At 49.2% G+C, this 18,477-nt stretch overlaps 1 protein-coding gene across 2 annotated transcripts in view; it reads left to right on the top strand.

Annotated features, from left to right (window-relative positions):
- Positions 1-18,477, top strand: part of KIAA1671 (KIAA1671 ortholog) — a 99,912-nt gene that overhangs the window by 1,550 nt on the left and 79,885 nt on the right. Inside the window, exon 1 of one of the 2 annotated variants that reach the window (XM_064521866.1) lies at positions 5,312-5,456. The exons of the other annotated variant lie outside the window; for it this stretch is intronic. The gene's annotated coding sequence lies outside the window, so the exon portion shown is untranslated. Of the gene's footprint in view, positions 1-5,311; positions 5,457-18,477 lie in introns of those variants that run through there. 2 annotated transcript variants of the gene reach the window in all.

Raw genomic sequence — 18,477 nt, 5'->3', positions numbered from 1 at the left:
CGGCCGGCGGCGGTCGGGGAGCAGGTGCTGCAGTTTGCTGGGCGCGTGGTGGCCGTGACAGAGCAATTCCCGCGGTGATATCCCCACGGCCTCCGGGAACGTACCCCACAGCCATGGGAAACGAGCACGGATGAAGGAGACCGGAGAGCGGCGACGTGTTGAGCCGTTTCTGGAGCACAGAGGAGGTGCAGTGGTTCTTGGAGCACTTTTCAGAAAGCGAAAGCATTTCTGCAACACCTTCAGCAACTGCATTAGAACAACATGGAAGTGTTCACTGATATTTAGCATAAAACTCTTAACCATGATAACGTACAGGCTGAGATCATCTCTCCTGCTTAGCCGGAGATGTGTTTGCCTGGAGCTGAGGGAGGCTGTGTGGGAGGAAGAGGCTGTTGGGGAGCTGGGTGAGGGCTTCGGCCGCCAGCGCGTGGCCCCTTTGCCTTCCCGGGACCCGCTGCCCTGGGGAGGACGAGCGTATTTTAGCTTTTATTAGTTCTGCAGATAGTACGGGGATATGTACCTTATCGGTTTGACTAACAACGTGTTGTTGGCTGAGTTACAGGCGTGCAAACTGAAATCTGAGTCACTCTCCTGCCTGGGAAAACAAAAACAGGCTCCCAGGAAAGCTGCGTCCCTTGGCTCTCACTGTCGGCCCCCGCGCGCCCGACCCTGCACCGGGGCCGTGGGCAGCGACGGGGCTCCCGCGTCCTCACCCAAACCAGCACAGGCAGCAGCACCAGGGCTCGTAACTGCCCAAAAATCCACACCCAGCGACTTTCCGCGCCGGTGCAATAAATCCTCCGCGGCAGTGCAGTCTGTGACAGCTCCCTCCTGCCGAGCAGCGTTACACATACAAATGTGATGCTCAGTTATCCTTGGTTTTTTGTCAAGGATTTCTGGCTAGTGCTGCTGGATCTCAAGGGTGGAGGGATGAAGAAGGCTTGGCAACCTCCGCCTTGATGAATGTCTCCTTTTCGGAGGAGGAGGAATTTTGTTCATTCCCTGTCCAAGTCTTGCTCCTGTTTAAATCAGGAGGGAAACTCGGGGCAGGAGAGGAGTCTGCAGTAAGCAGTGCTTTTACCAGAAAGGCGGTGCGGGGGCCGCAGCCTCTGCGCGCTCCCGGCCTGGCCCTGCGCGCTCGCCCTGTACCGCGCACTGATGTTCCGGGTGGCTGAACGTGACGGGGCAGGAAAGGAGCTTTGAAGGCTCCCTGCTGTGGTGCTGATGGGGAGGAGGGAGGGAAGCTTTGTGCTCTGTTTTCCTTTCTGAAAATTATCTTTAATTTGGCAACGGAGCAGCTTCCTGCAGCACTTAACGCCTGGGGCAGGGAGCGTTCCCGCCAGCTGTGCGTGCGGCCTCCTCTTGAACCTTCGGCAGGAGTTTTGGCCTCTGCGGAGGTGCTCGCTTGGTGGAGGGTTGCGAGACGGGACGCTAAGGTGCCTGACTGCTTGGCCTGGCTGTGTCAAGCCCACACCAGTCTGAAGAGACCAGACGCTTGTTCCCCAGGTCCCGCTGAAGGGTTTCTGCATGCATCCCCACCTCCCTGTAATAGGAGTGACTTGCACAGCGGGAAGTGACGGAGATCGGTAATAACTGGAACAACGGAGGGAATCTTGCCCTTGGCGCCCCACAGTCGTGTTTGTGGAGTCGGGCAGAGACCGGCTGCCGTCGCGGCACAGGTGACCCAGCAGCAGACCGTCTTCCCGGAGGAGGAGGCAGCCAACGAGCTCCTCCTGCGAAGGGGCAGGGGTGGACTGTCCCCACCGGCTCCGTGGCCTGGCCTCGCTCTGCAGGAGTGCAACGCAGCATTCGGCAGCCCCCTGCTCTGCATATGCAATTAACCCGTTTCTCCACTGCAGGGCACTGACAGACTGCGCGAGGGAAACCGGATCGCCGGAGCAGCCCTGTCCCTACGAGCAACGGTCGCTGTTATTCACTGTTTCGCACAGTGCTTAGCTAAGTTCTGAAAAGCTCTTTCTCAGGTGGTAAAATCTGACAGGTCTGGCATAAAAACACGCCCTGGAAGGTAGTTGTACCACAGAGAGGAGAAACAGTGACATTACCTGTGTGAGAACAAGCAGAGCTGCTAGTAAACTGGTACATCAGCCCGGCAGAGCCTTTTGCTGGTTTGGCAGCAAAGGAAGTTGTATGTAAGAAAACGAGAACGTCTCAGAGCTGAGAGGCCCGTCACTGATTGCGAGTGCAGCACTCCTGGGCTGCGTATCGCCGGCGCCGGCATTCGTGGCACTGGCAGGTCCGGTGAAATCATAAACCAAAGGTTCAAAGCTCAAATGTCTGTGCGAAACGGGGTTGGCAGTGTCCGTTTGCTATTGCCATCCACACCGCAGGGTGGAATTACAGCTCTAATTTACATACATGGGGTGACAGAACAGGACTGCGTGTTTAACTCTGCCCCTGGAGCGCAGTTACCTGCAGGGAATTACGTGGTGATGAACACGGTGGGAGAAGGGCTGTGGACCTCCCGTGGACCGCAGGCTGCGCGCGGCAGAGCTCTGTGCCGGCCCTGCGCTTACAGCGGAGATGGCACAAGGCCGGGGCTGGCGGTTCCCTGCCGGGTGCCAGCGGCTGGTGTGCCAGGCTGGAGGGCAGGATGCCTGCCGAGCGCGGCTGCCTGTGCAGGGCCCCCGGCTCCTTACAGCAGGCCTGGAGGATCCCACGGTTCCTCTCCGTCTGCTGAGCCATTCCCACGCGGTGGGGATGTGTCCGGGCTGAGGAAGGGTTGGGATACGGCCCTGCTAGCGTGCACTGCAGGCTCCTCAAGACCGGGCCTGCTCTGCGCCATTGCATCTCCCCTGCAGCTCTGCGATCCCACGGGTGCAGCCGCTGCTGCTGGCCTGCTGGGGCTTGAAGCACCGAGAGCTTTTGTGGCTACTTTGAAGTTCCCAAGTCTCATCTCTGTGGGCATTTGCAAAGGTTCCTCCTCAGACAGTGGGAAACGCGGCAGCGTTCTTGAGAACGCGTCTGCTTTTCCTTGAAACAGCCCATTTGAATGCTGTCTCCCCGAGGCGGTGTAGCCTCGGTAGCCGGGCTTCGCCCCTTCTCTGTCTCCAGCTGTCTTGTATGTAGGTGTTTCTGCGGAGAATGATGCCATTAGAGTGGCACCTGAATAACTGATGAGACAATTTCACTGTTTCACATTACTTTCTGAAGGCCCATGTGCTAGAGCAGAGGTTCCTAAGCCGTGGGTGGGACATGAACCACTTCAAAGGGGTAGGAAGCAGCAACACCCTCTTTACAAAGGTGCTGATCTGAGCTGTGTTTCACCCTCTCCCACGCCGGTCACTACCAGCACCGACAGTGAGAGCTGCGGGGAAGGGGCTGGCACGGAGGGGCTGCTGCCAGTCAGCTGCGGGGGGATTGCTGGGGGCAGGATACGTGGATGAGAGGATGGGGTTGTGTCTTGGTTTCTGGAAAACAGAGAGGTAAATGAGTCATGGAACTGGGTTCCCTTTGTGTTTGTGTGTGTGGTGGAGATAAAAGGATTGCTAAGGTGGGGAAAATACATACATTACCCTGATTTGGGAACCAGGGGTCTGTGGGAAACGGATCTTAATTTAACTGGGATGTGGGTGTATACAGCAAGGGCATGGAAAGAGAAGGTGAGGCACTCTCTTTTATTCATGCAGCTATGGCAGAGCTGGAGGCTTTTGCTGCTGGAACGTTTTTGCTGGCCCCCATCCATGCACCTGCTAAGAGGCAGCTCTGGTGCCAGCAGCGTGTGCTCGGACGGCTGAGGTGTGCCGGGGAAGCGTTGCCTCCCGTGCAGGCAGGGGAGAGGGCACAGAACGATCGACTTGATTTGTCCCAAGACCCCTAAAATCCATGACGGAAGCGGGATCTGGCTAGGCTTCCCTGAAGGGTGGATAACTGCGGATGAGTAACTTCCCCGCTGGCTGGAGCTGGAGCTGCTGCATGACATTTCAAGGTCCTGCTCCGAGCTGAGCTGCAGCATCTCTGCACTGTCGCACGCACAGAGCTTGTGGCAGGGTTAGTCCAAAGTGTGGTGGGACAAACCCGCTCCGGCCGCTCGGCTCACGTCAAGGTGACTGATGCCGAAGGCGTGGAGCTGCCTCGTCCCACGCATGGCCACGTGAACCGTCCCCGTTTGCCACCGCAACACGTGCCGGCTCTCCCTCGTCCCCGCAGCGCAGGGCAGCTGCTGGCCGCCTGCAGTGAGTCACAGGCCTGTCGGCAGGCCCTGCCCCAGCTGCGACTTTGGACTCCTCGGTCACACAGAGCCACACCTTTTCTTAAATGACAGAAAGATGCGCTTGTGCCGCCACCGCCCTGCCTCCTCATGGGGAGAGTCCTGATGAGGAGGCATCATTCCCACGCTGTGATGGGGTGCCGGGCCGAGGAGACGTGGTCCCCACGCTGAGGAGACACGATCCCCTGGCTGAGGAGACGTGGTCCCCATGCTGAGGAGACACAGTCCCCTCGCTGAGGAGACATGATCCCCTGGCTGAGGAGACACGATCCCCTCACTAAGGAGACGTGGTCCCCTCGCTGAGGAGACACGATCCCCTCACTGAGGAGACGTGGTCCCCTCGCTGAGGAGACATGATCCCCTGGCTGAGGAGACACGATCCCCTAAGGAGACGTGGTCCCCATGCTGAGGAGACACAGTCCCCTCGCTGAGGAGACGCAATCCCGGGATTTCTCTCCTATGGCTTCCAGGCCTGGGAGCCGCTCCACGAAGGCCGCGGCGGGGTGGCAGCAGGCTCCACAGGGCCCCTCCGCGCTGCGCAGACCGCTGAGGGCCCGGGCGCCGGCGACGCAAACCCCAGCCTGAGGGGCCGCCCGGTCGCTCGGGGCGAGGGCGCCGCCGGCTGCCCCTCACCAACGCCCATCTGCGGCTCGGGGAGGGGGGGGCAGGGCTGTGCTCTCTGTCGCGGAGGAGGAAGGCGCAGCGGCACCGCGGCGGGGAGGGGACAGCGCTGGCGACGCGCCAGGGCCGGGCCGCGAACCCGCGGCCTCGGCGCCGCCGGCGCCGCGCCCGGGCCATCGGGGGCAGGTGGAGGGGGCGGGGCCTCCGCTGAGAGGGCGGCGGGGGAATGGCGGGGGGGGCGAGCGGCGGGCCCCGCCCACCCCGGCGGAGCCGCGCGGTCGCCATGGCAACAGCGGCGCTTTCCCGCGGCGCCGGCGGCTCCTGGCGCCGGGGCGGAGGGGGCCGGGCCGGGCCCCGCCCCGCAGCTCGGGCCGCGGCGGCGCCCGGGAGGTGCCGCGCCGCCCCGCCCCGCTCCCTGGCGGCGGCCCCCGGCAGCCCCTGGCCCGCGGGGAGCGCGGGGGGCGGCCCCGCCTCGGCCCCGCCCCCGCGTGGGGGTGTCCGGCCGTGCCCGGGCGCCGCAGCCGGGCAGGCCGCGGGCTGCGCCGTGCCCAAACTTTCCCGGGCAACTTCCTCCCGCCGCCGCGCCGGGGCCGGGGCCGGGGCCGCGGTAAGTGCTGCCGCCGGGGTGGCGCCGCAACCCCCCACCCCCACCCCGGGGCCCCGCTGCGGCCGCCCCCCCCGCGCGGGGTATTGGGGCGCCGGGCCGGGCCGGGCCGCGGCTCCGGGAGCTGCCGGGGAAGCGCCGCTGCCCGCCCGCCCTCCCTGCGCCGGGGCCGCGGGCGAGGGGCGTCCGGGAGCGGCTGGGAAGGGCGGGGGGGGGCGGAGACCCCGCCGCGGCCGCGATGCTCCGCCGGGTCCGAGCCGCGTCTTGCAGCGCCGGTGGCTTCTGTGGGCGCCGCCCCCCCCCCCCCCCCCGGGGGGTCACCGGGGGCTGCGGGGAGCCTCTCCCCGCTCCGCGGCTGGTTTCGGTGCCGGTGGGTGCCCCCCCCCCGGCTGCGCAGCCCGTCGCTGCTCCTCGGCCCACTGCTCCCTGCGTGCGCTTCCACTCGGGAAGCGCCCCCGAGATTTGGACGGATTCGTACCGCTGTCTTGTGTTACGCAACGCTTTATGCGCTTTATTTTAAACCCCAAATGTGAGCGATTTGCGGGTGGATGAAGCGATGCGCGGTTCTGCCTGTGCCGTGTTTGAGCTGAGATGACCCAAAGACCGGTTCCCGCTTCCCTGGGTTTCCCTGGACCTGTGCACTTGCCCTGTGGAAGAGCAAAACCGGGATTTGGAGAGGGAGACGCTGATCCGCGAGATCCCTCGATTCCTCGGTGGTTTCACCCTTAGCTCTGCCCGTGTGGGTCTGTCCGCAGGAGCGCTGGTATCCCCGCGTTGCCCCTGTTCGAAGGCAGCAGGTTAATCTCGCGGGTTCAGGTATCGGCCTGACTTCTGTTCCTGCGGCGCAATCTGTGCGACTGATTCGTGTGCGTGGAGCGGGATTAAGGGGCATCGCAGGTGGCGGAAGCTCTTCTGCACCATTACGAGATATCGTCACCCTTTATTACACCGGCGGGCTTGACTCTTCAGAGCCCAGCAGTAAAATTGTTTTCGGGATCAACTGTTGCTCGTGACAAAATGAAATATTGGTGCTGTGTTAAATGAAATTACGGCATGTAGCAATTGATATTTTGTCAAAACTGGTGTTTTATTCCGTCGTGGTAATTACGGGCAATTTTCGTGGTAGGCAGGAGAGGTAAACTATGTTTCCAGGGAAACCGAAGCTATTCAGCTGCTTCGGAGAGACCAACAATCTTCGTTTCTGGAAACGAAAATACTTTTTGCCTTATCTCTGTTCTGTAAGTTAGAAAGCTTTGAATCTTCTTAAAGAATACTGGAAATTATTGTTCTGTTTATTTTTCTGTGGCATTTTAGAGCGTGGTAGAGAAATAGATGATATATGGAAGAAATATTGATTAAGCTGCTGGCAGTTTAATCCAGGCATTTTCCAAAAATTCTTGTGAGAATTTGCAAACTCGTTCTGCCATGGATAGCATAGGAGTTTCTTCACTATATGTTGTGTTTTTTTACTGTAAAATAGTCAATAATGTTTCTTTTCAAGAAAATCTAAAGCCTTCCTCCTTTAGCATAATTAAAGAGGTAAGAATGCTTTTTAGATTGAAAACGTAGCCTGCAATTCACCTTTGATATGTATATATTTTGTTGAAAATAACTGTAAAGCCTTAATCTGTTCCCTTTCAGACTATGCTCTCAACTAATTCCCTGTTTAATACGTGAATTCCTACTTAGTCAAAGAATTCAGGCAATCAGCTCTGTGATTCCACTTGAGCAGATTTTTTCTCTTTTTAAAGGAGGATGAGGAGTGGCAAGGGAACAGTCACCAGTAGTTGCTGTTGTGTTTTCAAATGGTGCTTGTAATATTTCTCTGAGTATACTCCATTTGCTTTAATACTAATTTCTTTTCCTATAAATATATATATGCATGTGTACATATAAAAGACAGAACAAAGTGACCCTTGAGTGTCACAGTATTGACCTTCCCTAAAAAAAGGTAAAAATATAGGACTGTTTTCTAGTTCAGATATTGTTATGGCATTTCTAGCATCTAATTTTATACACGATAGTGACCGATGGGAATGACACCGATCGGAGGTCTGTGCTTATTTTGCAGCTTTAGAGGCTGCCTGTCTTATGGCTGGAGGACAAGGGTCAGAGCGTAGCCGCGGGTATGGCGCGCTCCTCCGTTGGACTGGGCTCCTGTGGCTGGCTGGACACCCAGGTATCAGGAAAACTCAAACCTCCAATTTTTAAATGACTTAGCCCCTCTGCTCACCGCCATGCCAAGAGCTACGTGTACCGTGGTATTCATTCTCTCTGCCTCTTTTTTTAATAATACTCTTCGCCAGCCCTTACTACTCAGTGGGCTGAACTTAAAATTTAGACGGCGTGTGAAAGGAGCAAGTCCAGACCAGCAGGTCCCGGGTGGATGGAGATGCACCGCTTGGGTATTCCACCTCCCTGGGTTCCCGGCACAGCTCCGGGATTTGGCTCGGGTGTTGTCCTGGACTCTGCTCCACTCAGCGCTTCGGTTTCTCTGGCTACTAGATAATTTTGAAGTCAGTCCTGTCACCTCCCTTCTCTTTCACCTGAGCTTGGTTACTGTAAAGGAAAAAATGGACTTTTCCTCCTGGGTGAAGGATGTGTGGCTGCATGAGGGTGCCTTCACCACCTTGTCTTTTCTTCAAGGGTATTCCTTGTTTTAGCTCTGCTAATGGAGCTTTCTGTCTACTGGTAGCTTTTTCAAGTGAATAAACTAGAATAAAGCTGATAAAGCCCCTGGTGATCTTTCTCCTGTCTATAAGCTTCTAAACTGTGGTAAGAAAACTTGCCCTAATCTTGAAAACTGAAGTCTAAAGGTGTGGTGCTTACGGGGAATACTCTGCAGATCAATAGCTGGAATCGGTAGCTCCAGTCCTTGGAGTCGCACCTGAAAGGACTTTGAGCGGGTCGACTAGAGACACAGCACAGTGTGGCTGCAGAAAACTACATCTCTGGTACCTTTAGCTGCCCGTATGTTGCAAAAATTGGACTGATTTCTCCTTGATGAATCCCATATATCAAGATTTTTCTCTAACAGTAGAATGTTTTCTCAAATTGATATTCCACAGCAGCTGGTAACTTAACACTGCTCGTTAGGCAGGGGAGGTTTCCCTTTGGCAAATGAGTTTGTCCTGATGAGTTGCATGGTGTTTAGTTATTTTAAAATGTGACTGGTAAAAGGTGTGTGTCTGTGCACGTGTGCAAATGCAAGTTTTGAAAAGTTCTTCATTCCGTTCTTTTTTTAATTTGTTTTCAAGCTATTTCTTTTTATAGGATGTTTTCCTGCAGGAGGATGAGGATATGAATAATGCTAGTTGGAAATAATTCTTTCACTTTCAAAGCGTGGTAAACTTACATGATGGCGTTGGTTGTAGGGAGATATTCAATGTGTTAGATATTTTCTGCTAATTTGTATAATTAATTTACTTCTTACAGTAGATACGTTCATTTTGGGCTTCTGGTTTAATTCTTTAGTAGCAGACAACTTTCAGGAGCAAAGTACTATGTCTACTCAGTATTTCAAAGTGAGGGTCACAGAGCAGGAGATCATACTATATTCAGGGGGCTGTTTGTAAAAGCATGACTGAGAAGTCAAGCTACTTGATCCTGCAAGTCCAGGCGTGAAGCTTGCAGTGATGCTATGAACACAATCTTTATCATTTCTTTGTGTTTGATGCACAAGGATGACTAGAGTCTGAGAATGTTGTAATATTTTAGGTGTGTTTTTTGTTTTGTATGTAGGAATCATCCAAAGACATCTCACAGAAAAAGCCACAAAGTCTTTGCTATTGCCTCAGAGATCTAAGCTTTCTATTTAAATTAAGACTGGTTGCGAAAATATCCTTTACAGTGTAAACCAATGTGTGGTCGTCTTGTTGAGTTTGTGGTCAAAGAGACTGGAATAATAGCATCAGGAGAGCTGTGAAATTCCCTCAGCAGCTAATTGAAATTAATCTTGAATCCCAAACAGAACCTTTTGAATGTTCATAGATTTAACCGTTTAACTAGGAGACATCGTACTTGATAAACTGTAGCTGCACCTGCCCTGCGCAGTTGGATGTTCTGACTTTTCTTGCAACTTTACAGGAATTTGCTGCTGGGTTGTCATGTGCTTCCAGAGAGAGGTGACTATAAAGGGCTGATTTTGAGAACATACTCTACCTTCTGGTAATTGGATTTTAATAGGTTTGAAGGGCATTCCTAAACATTTCTACAAAGTTCCCAGGCCTTTTTTTCTTTCTTTTTTCTTTTTTCTTTTTTTTTTTTTTTTTTTTGAAACTCTGTTCTATTAATACTTCAAACAAAGATGGTACCAACTAAAAACCAAGCGCATCAGTTGCCTTGAATAGACTTCTGTAGGTGAAGCAGCTGTCTTCGTGGTGGACTTCCCATATCTTAAGTTCTGTAAATGCCAGGGAAAAACAGATTCTTATTGGATATTGAGTTTCGGCAAAATATGCTAAGGTTAGGATGATGACTAATGTATCTTTTCTCAGCTATAGATGGAAAAAATCATAATGTTTCTCTTTTTTTCTCATTACTGGATTTTGAATTAAGCTGATATGACCAGAACATCTCATCAGAAAGGAATATACAGTTCTACTTAAGAGTTGAGAGTTATTTTCAGACCTAGAAGTAAATGATTTTATGAGACGGAGATCTTTTGAGAAGTACACCTCTGTAAACAGCTTAATCTTTAGATTCTTTCCTCAGATCGGGGTGGCTTGTTTTCTTGCTTCCAGTTGTCTTTGGCTTGTTCTGGAAATGTGTAGTGCTGGAACTTCTGCAAGCACAAAATCCATCAAACAACTTTCCAAACTGTTCAGGATTGTTTTTCAGTGCATGTGTATGAATAAGAGAAATAATTCCAAATTGTTGAAACATATTTTGGCCCTTTGGAATATTTTAAAATTCCCCTGAAACATGGGAGTTCAGTTTTGTTTTTACCCTCTTCATCCTTGCAAGCCGTGCTTGGGGAAAGGAAAGGTGACAGATTCTGTAGGCTCGTATGGTTGTGGTGATGCGATTTGTGCCGTCTAGGACTGCAGAGGATTATTCATGGGAACGTTGTTGTTACCTTGGGTTCTGTCCTATGAATCTGCACTGAAACATTTGCTGTGAAATCTGGGCTCCTTTAAGCCAATTGTGGTGCTGTTAATTAAAAGTTCTTATCACCATCAAGTGCTAAAATGGGACATTTTAGCTTATAATGAAGTTGTAGCATGCCTGAAATAAGGTAAGTGTTGGACTTACAAGTGTGAGAACTGATGTTTCTTGCACTTTGAAGTAAATAGGGGTCTGGATGGCCGTTAGCTGGCTCTGACAGGTAGAAGAGGGTAACAACTCAATTGCTGAAGTTGTCGTTATCTACCCGGTTTTCATTTACAGGGAAAAAGCATGTAGGCAAGTTCTAGAAGTTTTCTTAAACAATATATGTATGCAGCATATTAATATCTGTAGCTTTTGCATAATTTTTACGTGTCTTATTTTAGAGAATTAGCTTAAGCTTCAGTGTTGGGTGATAGGAGATTGAAGTCTTTTCCAGGTCAAAATACCCCGTTAATTTGGATGGGGGCTGGGGAGAGCAGTGCCTTGAGCGAGTGGCCTGTTCGCTCGGGCTCCGGGCTTGACCCAGTTACAGTTCAGCTGCGAAGTCTGTGGAGCTCCGGCACTGCTGGAAAACGCGTGTGCTCTTCTGAGCTAGGCCAGCCCAAGAATAGACAACTTTCTCTGCCACAAAAGTAGCAGTTGGATGCAAATACGATGGATGCCAGAAACTGGAGGGAAAAAAATAGCTTCTTACTGTTTAAATCTGAAATATTTAGATTTGGCACATTTAGGAGGAGTGAAAATGCTAATGCTTTGTGTTCATTATTAGAATTAAAGAAAAAACATCAATTTTACACTACCCTATCTGATTTCTAAGGGTAAAAACCTGCCAGTACTTCAGTGAAATGCATGAAAAGAAGTATTTGAGTATGCTTTTGCTGATGCAATCAATGTTGTTGCTATATTCATCAGCCAGTTCTGTTAATATTTCTATAGTGACTCTTTTTCTGGGCTTAGTGTTTGCATTCTGCACCTGTCAGCAAGCGATTGCTAGTAAATGTGCAGTTCTACAACCTATGATTCCTGCTGTTGTAAAACTGGGATAATCTTCATTCTACAATGCTGATTAGAACTTGAAAGTTATAAATACTAATGGAAATTAAGCTTATCTCTATTCTATTCCTCTAATGAGCTCAAACTTCAGTTGGAGTTCAAGTCTGGCCACTTTTTCAGTTCAGCTTTAGTATCAGAGACTCTTAGGGAGCGAGTTGTGCCAGAAATTAACGGGGATGTTTATCTGCTGCGAGTATGCTCAACCATACAAGGCCTTCGATGGACAAAGCTGCCTCATCCGTAGCGAAAGCATTCAGCTCAGAAAAGCCATGATGCATTTTAAACGTGGTTGGAATTTTTGGCCACCATGATTATACTTGGATTTTCATGAGAACGTTTAGAAATCTTCATTGAACAGTGTGGGTATAGATTTCGTTCTAAAATGGGCATTTACATTAAAATTCTGCAGCTCAGCTGTCTCCTTGCCTACCTAGAGACTTTACAAGAAATGTCATTTTTATTGTTTGTTGTCAAACAGAGCTCTGATTTTATTAGTGCTGTGAAATGCCAGATATTATCGTAATCTTCCCTTGGCACATATTTTAAGCAACATGATGGTTGGAGACTTATCTAATAATATCCCATTTTTGTGGTACACACAGTGATACAAAATTGTTCTTTTGCATGTTATATTCAAGCTTACAGTAGCAGTTATGGACAAGAAAATAGCTTGATTTATTTAGTTAATGCAAAGTACTTCTAAAATGTGTTTGAATCTGGATTGCAGAATTCTGACTCGTCATCTTTACATTCAGTTTACATTCTTTTTGTTGCTGTTTAAATATAATTTTACTTAGTTGCAAATTGATATTCAGTAGTGCTCCACAGTTGTGTGAGACTGCAGAGCAGGTTTCTGCTTTCGTGCACCCTATTCTCACTAAAGTTGACAGGGCAACGGATGTTTTCTTGACTTCTTCCTTAGCTGTACTTGAACCACAATATACATAGGAAATACTCTTCAATAGTTACGGATCAGCATTTCAAGAAGGTCAGGGAAGCTCGTTTCTGCGTGGTGAGCATTATGCTAATTCAGTTGTTAAACATATTGGAATTATGCTTCCTTTTGATTCTGCAGTGTTTGCAAATTCCATCGGAGCCTTTGCACCGTACTTGGAAAACTTAGGGTTAGTTTTGGACAGGGAGAAGCTTTCATGTGCACGGTATTGTAATCACACGCAAGAAACTAGTCTGCAGATTCCAGTTTATATCGAGTCCTTTAAATGAAGTACATCCTTAAATAGTAAGGAGGTAATATGTAATACAGTGAAGCAGAAGTTCAGGCCTTGTTTCAGATGAAGTATCTATTTTCTTTTTCAGAAGGCACCTTGCTTTGGGTAAAAGGCTAAGATAGTCTAGCAGCTTTAATGATTGAATTCATTGATTATGTGCATACAGAAAGGAAAGGAGCTTGCGTATGGAAGCAGATGTGTACTTTAGGTCTAGTTATTGATGACCTCTTACAGATACTACTGAGCCCTTTCTCTCATATTTGGTCTTAAACACCAGCAATGTGCCTTAGTATTGTTTCCTAAGCAGCATGTTTGAAGCGTCTTTGAGATCATTTCTGATGCATGCATGCATCTCCAGTGTACAGTGTAAAGTAACGATCACACATAGTGTCCTACATGTTGGTACTGGACTGTTGCATGGAACGTAACAAATAGTTAATTTTTAGTGAAGCGTTTGGTTCCTGAGGGGTATGGTCAGCTCAGATCATTTTTGCAGAAACTTGGCTCTGTAAGCAGCAGGCTAACAAACCTTTCAGATTGTCTCCAAAAGTCTCCATGGCACTTCTTTTTTGACAATGTAGCAGCTTTAATCCTAAATTAGTGCACTTTCAAAGTGCTGCCTATGTAGATGCTGAAAATAGTTACTTCAACGTTAAAAATCTTGCCATCTTTTCTGTTCAGCTTGGCTTCTAGAAATCATTGTGTTTTTAGGTCTGTAACTTCCTTTCTAACAATACTGGAAACCTAAACTCAATGGAATTGCTCTGGGTGAACTAGCAGGCTGATCATGCCTTGAGCCGTGGTAGTCTGCAGCCTTCCCACCAGTCCTCAAGGGCAAGGCTACTTCTGCGTTTCTGCCCATCTGCTTTCCTGGGCTTCTGTATTCCAGAATTTTCTTATGCTTTAAAACCTACACTCGGTGTGATCGCCTTCGTTTTCTGCTTATATTGGCTCCTTCGAGCCCCGTGAGACAGCTGCGTTGTGGAGGTCCATATCTCAGCACGCTGCTCGTTGCGCTGGTTCCACCAGGGTTCTGGTTGCTGAGGGGATTGTGGAGAAAGCCTGTAAATCTGTGAGAGGCACCAGAAATCGGTGGTTTTGAGAGCAGCTTCAGGAGTGTGGAGGAGAAGGAAGTTATGAAGCAGACAGAAGGCAGGTAAGCATCTGGAGGCCTTTAAAAATGATAATGCCACGTGTTGCAAGGCAAAGGATGCCGTTTGGGTGCTTGGCGGTGTGGCACCTTCATGGTCAGCTGCTCTGGGCTGGGGGGTCAGTCCGAGTCCTGGACACTGCTCCCAGCGTGGTGACCACGGCCAGTGCTGATGGGCTCCGAGACCGGGGATAGCAGCTGCCAGCGGAATAAGGAGAGATTCAATACCCGAACCTGTTTTTGAAATGTAACTAAAGACCGTGCTTTGGTCCAGATTCAGTGGTTATGTTCCTGATGGTGTCTCGGGAGTGCACTGAGAGGAAGCTGGGGTTAAAGGCTTGTGAGGCATGAATATATATTAAAAATATATAATTAGTAGAATTCTGTTTATCACTTTAACCAATATTGGCTTTACACCAGCAAGCCAGATAGTGTTTACAATAAGTTGAACTGGCTTTTATTAGGCATTAAAATCTGTAGGGTTTATCAGTTTTTGCTGCAGAATAGGCAGAGAGGTTTCAGCTGCCTAAGCACGGGACAGGCAACAACTCCAGTTGTCTCAACGGAGCAGGTAGCTGGTGGTCTGCCGGGGCCTCGGAAAAGATGGTGGTTGTTCCCTTTAAACACAGACCTAGCTGCTGTCTGATGAAGTCTAAGCTATGGATTACTGGAAGCTGAAAGGAAACGTCATTTTGTGCTTGTGCTGCTGTTTCTAAAGCATCCTAAAGCATCCGCTGTCTGAAAAATGCTGGGAGATGTGGACCTTGGATTTCTGTTCCCAAGTTTGCCACTGAGTTGGGGAAACCTAGGATGCATTTAACCTTAGCGTTCTGCTTTTCGTATTGGTATGGCTTCTGCTCTGTTACTGATTTGGCTCAAATGGACTTCCTCGTGCAGGAACTCAGGACCTAATGCTAGTTATCTGCTTTGGTGGCAGTGTGGTGTCACTATTTTGAACTTGGAGACCTGCAGCAATGAAAAGCTGGTCAGAGTCAGCTCGACCGACTCCCCGGGGCCGCAGGTGGTGCCCGTTGTTTGTGCCGTGCCACCTCCGCGCGCGGCCGCGGCAGGACCTGCCGTACTCCGGAGGGTCGTGCGCGTCGCCTGCCGCCCAGATGCATCCAGCTGCGCTAACAGTGACGCCAGAACCGGGATCGGTTAGTCATGCTTTGCCGTAGGGCTTTCCGGGGCTGGAGAGGGCAGGCGAGGGGAGTGGAGACAGCTCTGCGTATTGCTTTTATTTTTGTTTGTTTTGGATAAGATTTCAATGAAACAAACCTTCTTTGTGATGCCTTTGGGAAGACATCGGTTCCGAAGTCACGGTGGAGCCACCCCCGGTTTGTTATGATGCCATTAAAATCCACTTGGATGTGCCCTGAGAAGCCGCGATCGGGCAGTTTAGAAGGACACTGCTCACTTGGCGTTAAAAATGCACTTTTGTTGTGTTACGCTGAAGCAGGTAAATGTCTTGAATCGCCGCTCCGGTTTTCCTTCCGCCGCCGTTAGTGCGTAGGGCTGGGTCCCCCCACGCTCTGCTGGGCCGCAGCCGTCGCTCCAGGCTCCCGGTGCTTCCGCTGTTCGGGTTCCCATGCCGTTTTGTTTGCTTTTCTGCTTTTTTCTTAAAACACTAACATTTTAAGCGTCTTAATTGTCTTTTGGTTAATAGTCAGGTTATTCCCCCTCCCCTATGCTTTCTCAAGCGTGTAGGGAGACAGAGGGGACTTTTTTTGTAGCCTGAAAGCTTGCGGGTAGGGTGGTGACCAGGAGTTCCTTACAGGCCACAGACTTTGCTGATAACGCTGCCTCCATGAAGGACGGGGTCGTAAGCAACGGCTAACGTGGAGGCTTAGTGTCGGGCTTCTTGGCTTAAACACGCTTTGCTCCCGTATGAGGAGAGATGTAGTGGCCACGCGTAGTCGCACAGAGCTTCATGATGCTGCGTTAGATCCTTAGTCACCTTTGGAGTAAGAGGAGACTCTTTCTTTGCGGATTGGTGCTGACAGTAACCAGCTAACAGGTAATGAAATAAACATCTGTACAAATTAGCATAAACGGCCAGTATTTTAGAAACGGGCAATTGTATCAGTGAGGAAAAAAAGCTTGAAGATGCAATTTCCTCATACCTGAAAAGCTAGATAGGACTGCTGAAGTGAGAATGGGAGCCTTATCGTTGCAGCAGCAGTAGCTCCTCTATCACGTAAAACCGTTCCTTAGGTGACAGCTTTTTTATGGGTGTGCAGCTTGGGGCAGATTCCTGATGCCTGATAGGGAGCAGCAGCCTGCTGCAGTGCAATATATCCTACCCAAATTAGTAGACAGGGAAGAGACCGAAGAGGTGGCTAGAAACTGTTAGCAACCTTAGAGGCAAACAGGTTAATTTCAAAGGATTTAATTGTTTTGTAAAACAGAGATGACATAAGACACTTTGGCCCAGAGGATGCTGAATGCTACCAAATATTTTGCTTTTGTAACAATATTTCATTTTTGGCTTAAAGTAGATCTGGCCCTCCCTAACTGGTCTAGAATTTTTTTCAATACTTACTGCAGATAAATGGAACTTCCAGTTCTTAGGCTCACATGCATTTGAGTTTGTTAAACGTGTTTTAAAGTCTCTGTCTCTATCCTGAAAACTATAACTGCAGTAGAACTAATCCAGTTGAAGAGTGTGAATAGCTTGTTCAAAACTGGGGCATCTTAAGTAAAGCATCTGATTTGCTGCTATAGGCTCGATAACTTGGGAAAAGGAGGATTTATCAGATAACTTTCTTTTGCATCTCATGCAGTGCTTGGTAAGATAGCTCGGGGACTGGTATTTTTAGTGGTGTTTGTTGTTGGCCTACCAGAACTCCTGTTGAGGTTGGTGGGATTTTCAGTGTCGTTAGGCTATTGCTGAGCTGGAAAATTTCCCTCAGTATTGATGTCAATAACTTGTAAAACCAAGTCCATTCCTAGTGCTACTGTTCCTTCCACTTTAGTTTTAAATATTCTTGGATGATGGGGTCTGTATGGGCAAAAGATGGTCAGTCATAAAAATTCATCTGCATTCATACATCTTGGAGAAGAGTCTGCAGATCTGCTTCTGCTGGTGCACAGAAGGAAGCCTTGGTAAAGGGGAGGGCTTGTCTTGAAGGTGCCAGTCAGCCTCGTGTCTTCGAATCATGGGACACGGAAAAAGAGCTACTTGCCTGATTCTAGGCAGCTCAGTATTGTGTTTGCTGCTGCAATTGTTGTTGTCAGTCAGCTGTTAGGAATGCTGTTACTTAAAATGTTGCAGGAAAGCGCCCACAGCTTTTTTTTAAGGTTTGTACACAGCACACTTAGTTGCATCCTGTGGTAATTAATACCATGAATCATGGGGAAACAAAGTGTAATGCAAGAAATTGTTACAAGTATAAGCTCTCACTCTGTCTTTCAAAGCCTGTTCTTTGGGACCAGCTGATCGTTTTTAGAATGAAATGGGAGCAAGTCGGTGAGGCACACTAAGATCTATTTGTGTTCTTTATTAATGCTAATTCTGTCAGTCTATCATAGTATTTCTTTTCCAAATATAACAATATGACATCATTATTGTCCACTTGAGATATTTCCAACCATGGTACAGTTTTGTGGCAAGCTTGATTTTTTTTTTAAGATAAAGGTTACAACAACATCAAGGAGCATACTTGGAAATCGTTCATTTGTTCTTGTGATGTAGCATCACCTGGGTTTGAAGGCACCTCCGGAGATCACCTGGTCCAGCCTCCTGTTTAAAGCAGGGCCAATTCAGAGCGTGCTTCTCCCATTATGCTGCAGCTCATTTCTAGAGTGATGTTTGGAACAAATATTTGGGCTTGATTATAGTCACTTGTTAACCAAGTTAGACTACATGCTTCTGCTATGACTAACACAAATATCTGCAAGGTAGAATGATAGAATGAGTGGAGGAATTGCTATGAGACGATATTGGCTTTCTGTATTGAAAGCAAAGGTGTCCTTAGGAGCAAAATCTAAAGCTGTTGAACACAGAGCTTTCTAGTGCATAATTTCAAGAAAACAATCAGAAAATCAGATAATGAAGACATTGAATAGTGTACCTACAAGAGCTGAAGCAGAATATAGTTGCTCTGAACCAGAATATGCAATGATAACAATTTTTTAGTAGGTGAAAGCTTAGAGGAAGCATGTTACAATTTCTTTGCTCTCAGTCTTTCTTCTGTAGAAGGAGTTTGTGTTTTTGAATGAGTCTTTTACCTAGCGATTGTTCAGCTTTGGAATTTATCCTTCAAGACAAATACAGATGCAAAACTAATATGGTGTAAATCCTCCTTTTTGTCAGTAGTGGAGGAATCTTCATGCATACGCCTTAATTAGAGGTGTTAGGCATTTCCCCTCCCTCCCTCCCCGTTACAAATGTGGGGGCCTGGAGCTGTACTGGTTACGCTGCTCTTCATCTTCTTGTGGCAGTGAGTAGGCACTGGCCTGTCTGTGCCTCTGCTCTACTGAG

Source organism: Dromaius novaehollandiae, chromosome 17 (assembly GCF_036370855.1).
Source record: "Dromaius novaehollandiae isolate bDroNov1 chromosome 17, bDroNov1.hap1, whole genome shotgun sequence".
In the NCBI taxonomy this organism is placed as follows: Eukaryota; Metazoa; Chordata; class Aves; order Casuariiformes; family Dromaiidae; genus Dromaius; species Dromaius novaehollandiae.
The sequence above is the reverse complement of the archived record's forward strand: the minus strand, read 5'-3'. Positions and strand labels throughout refer to the sequence as shown.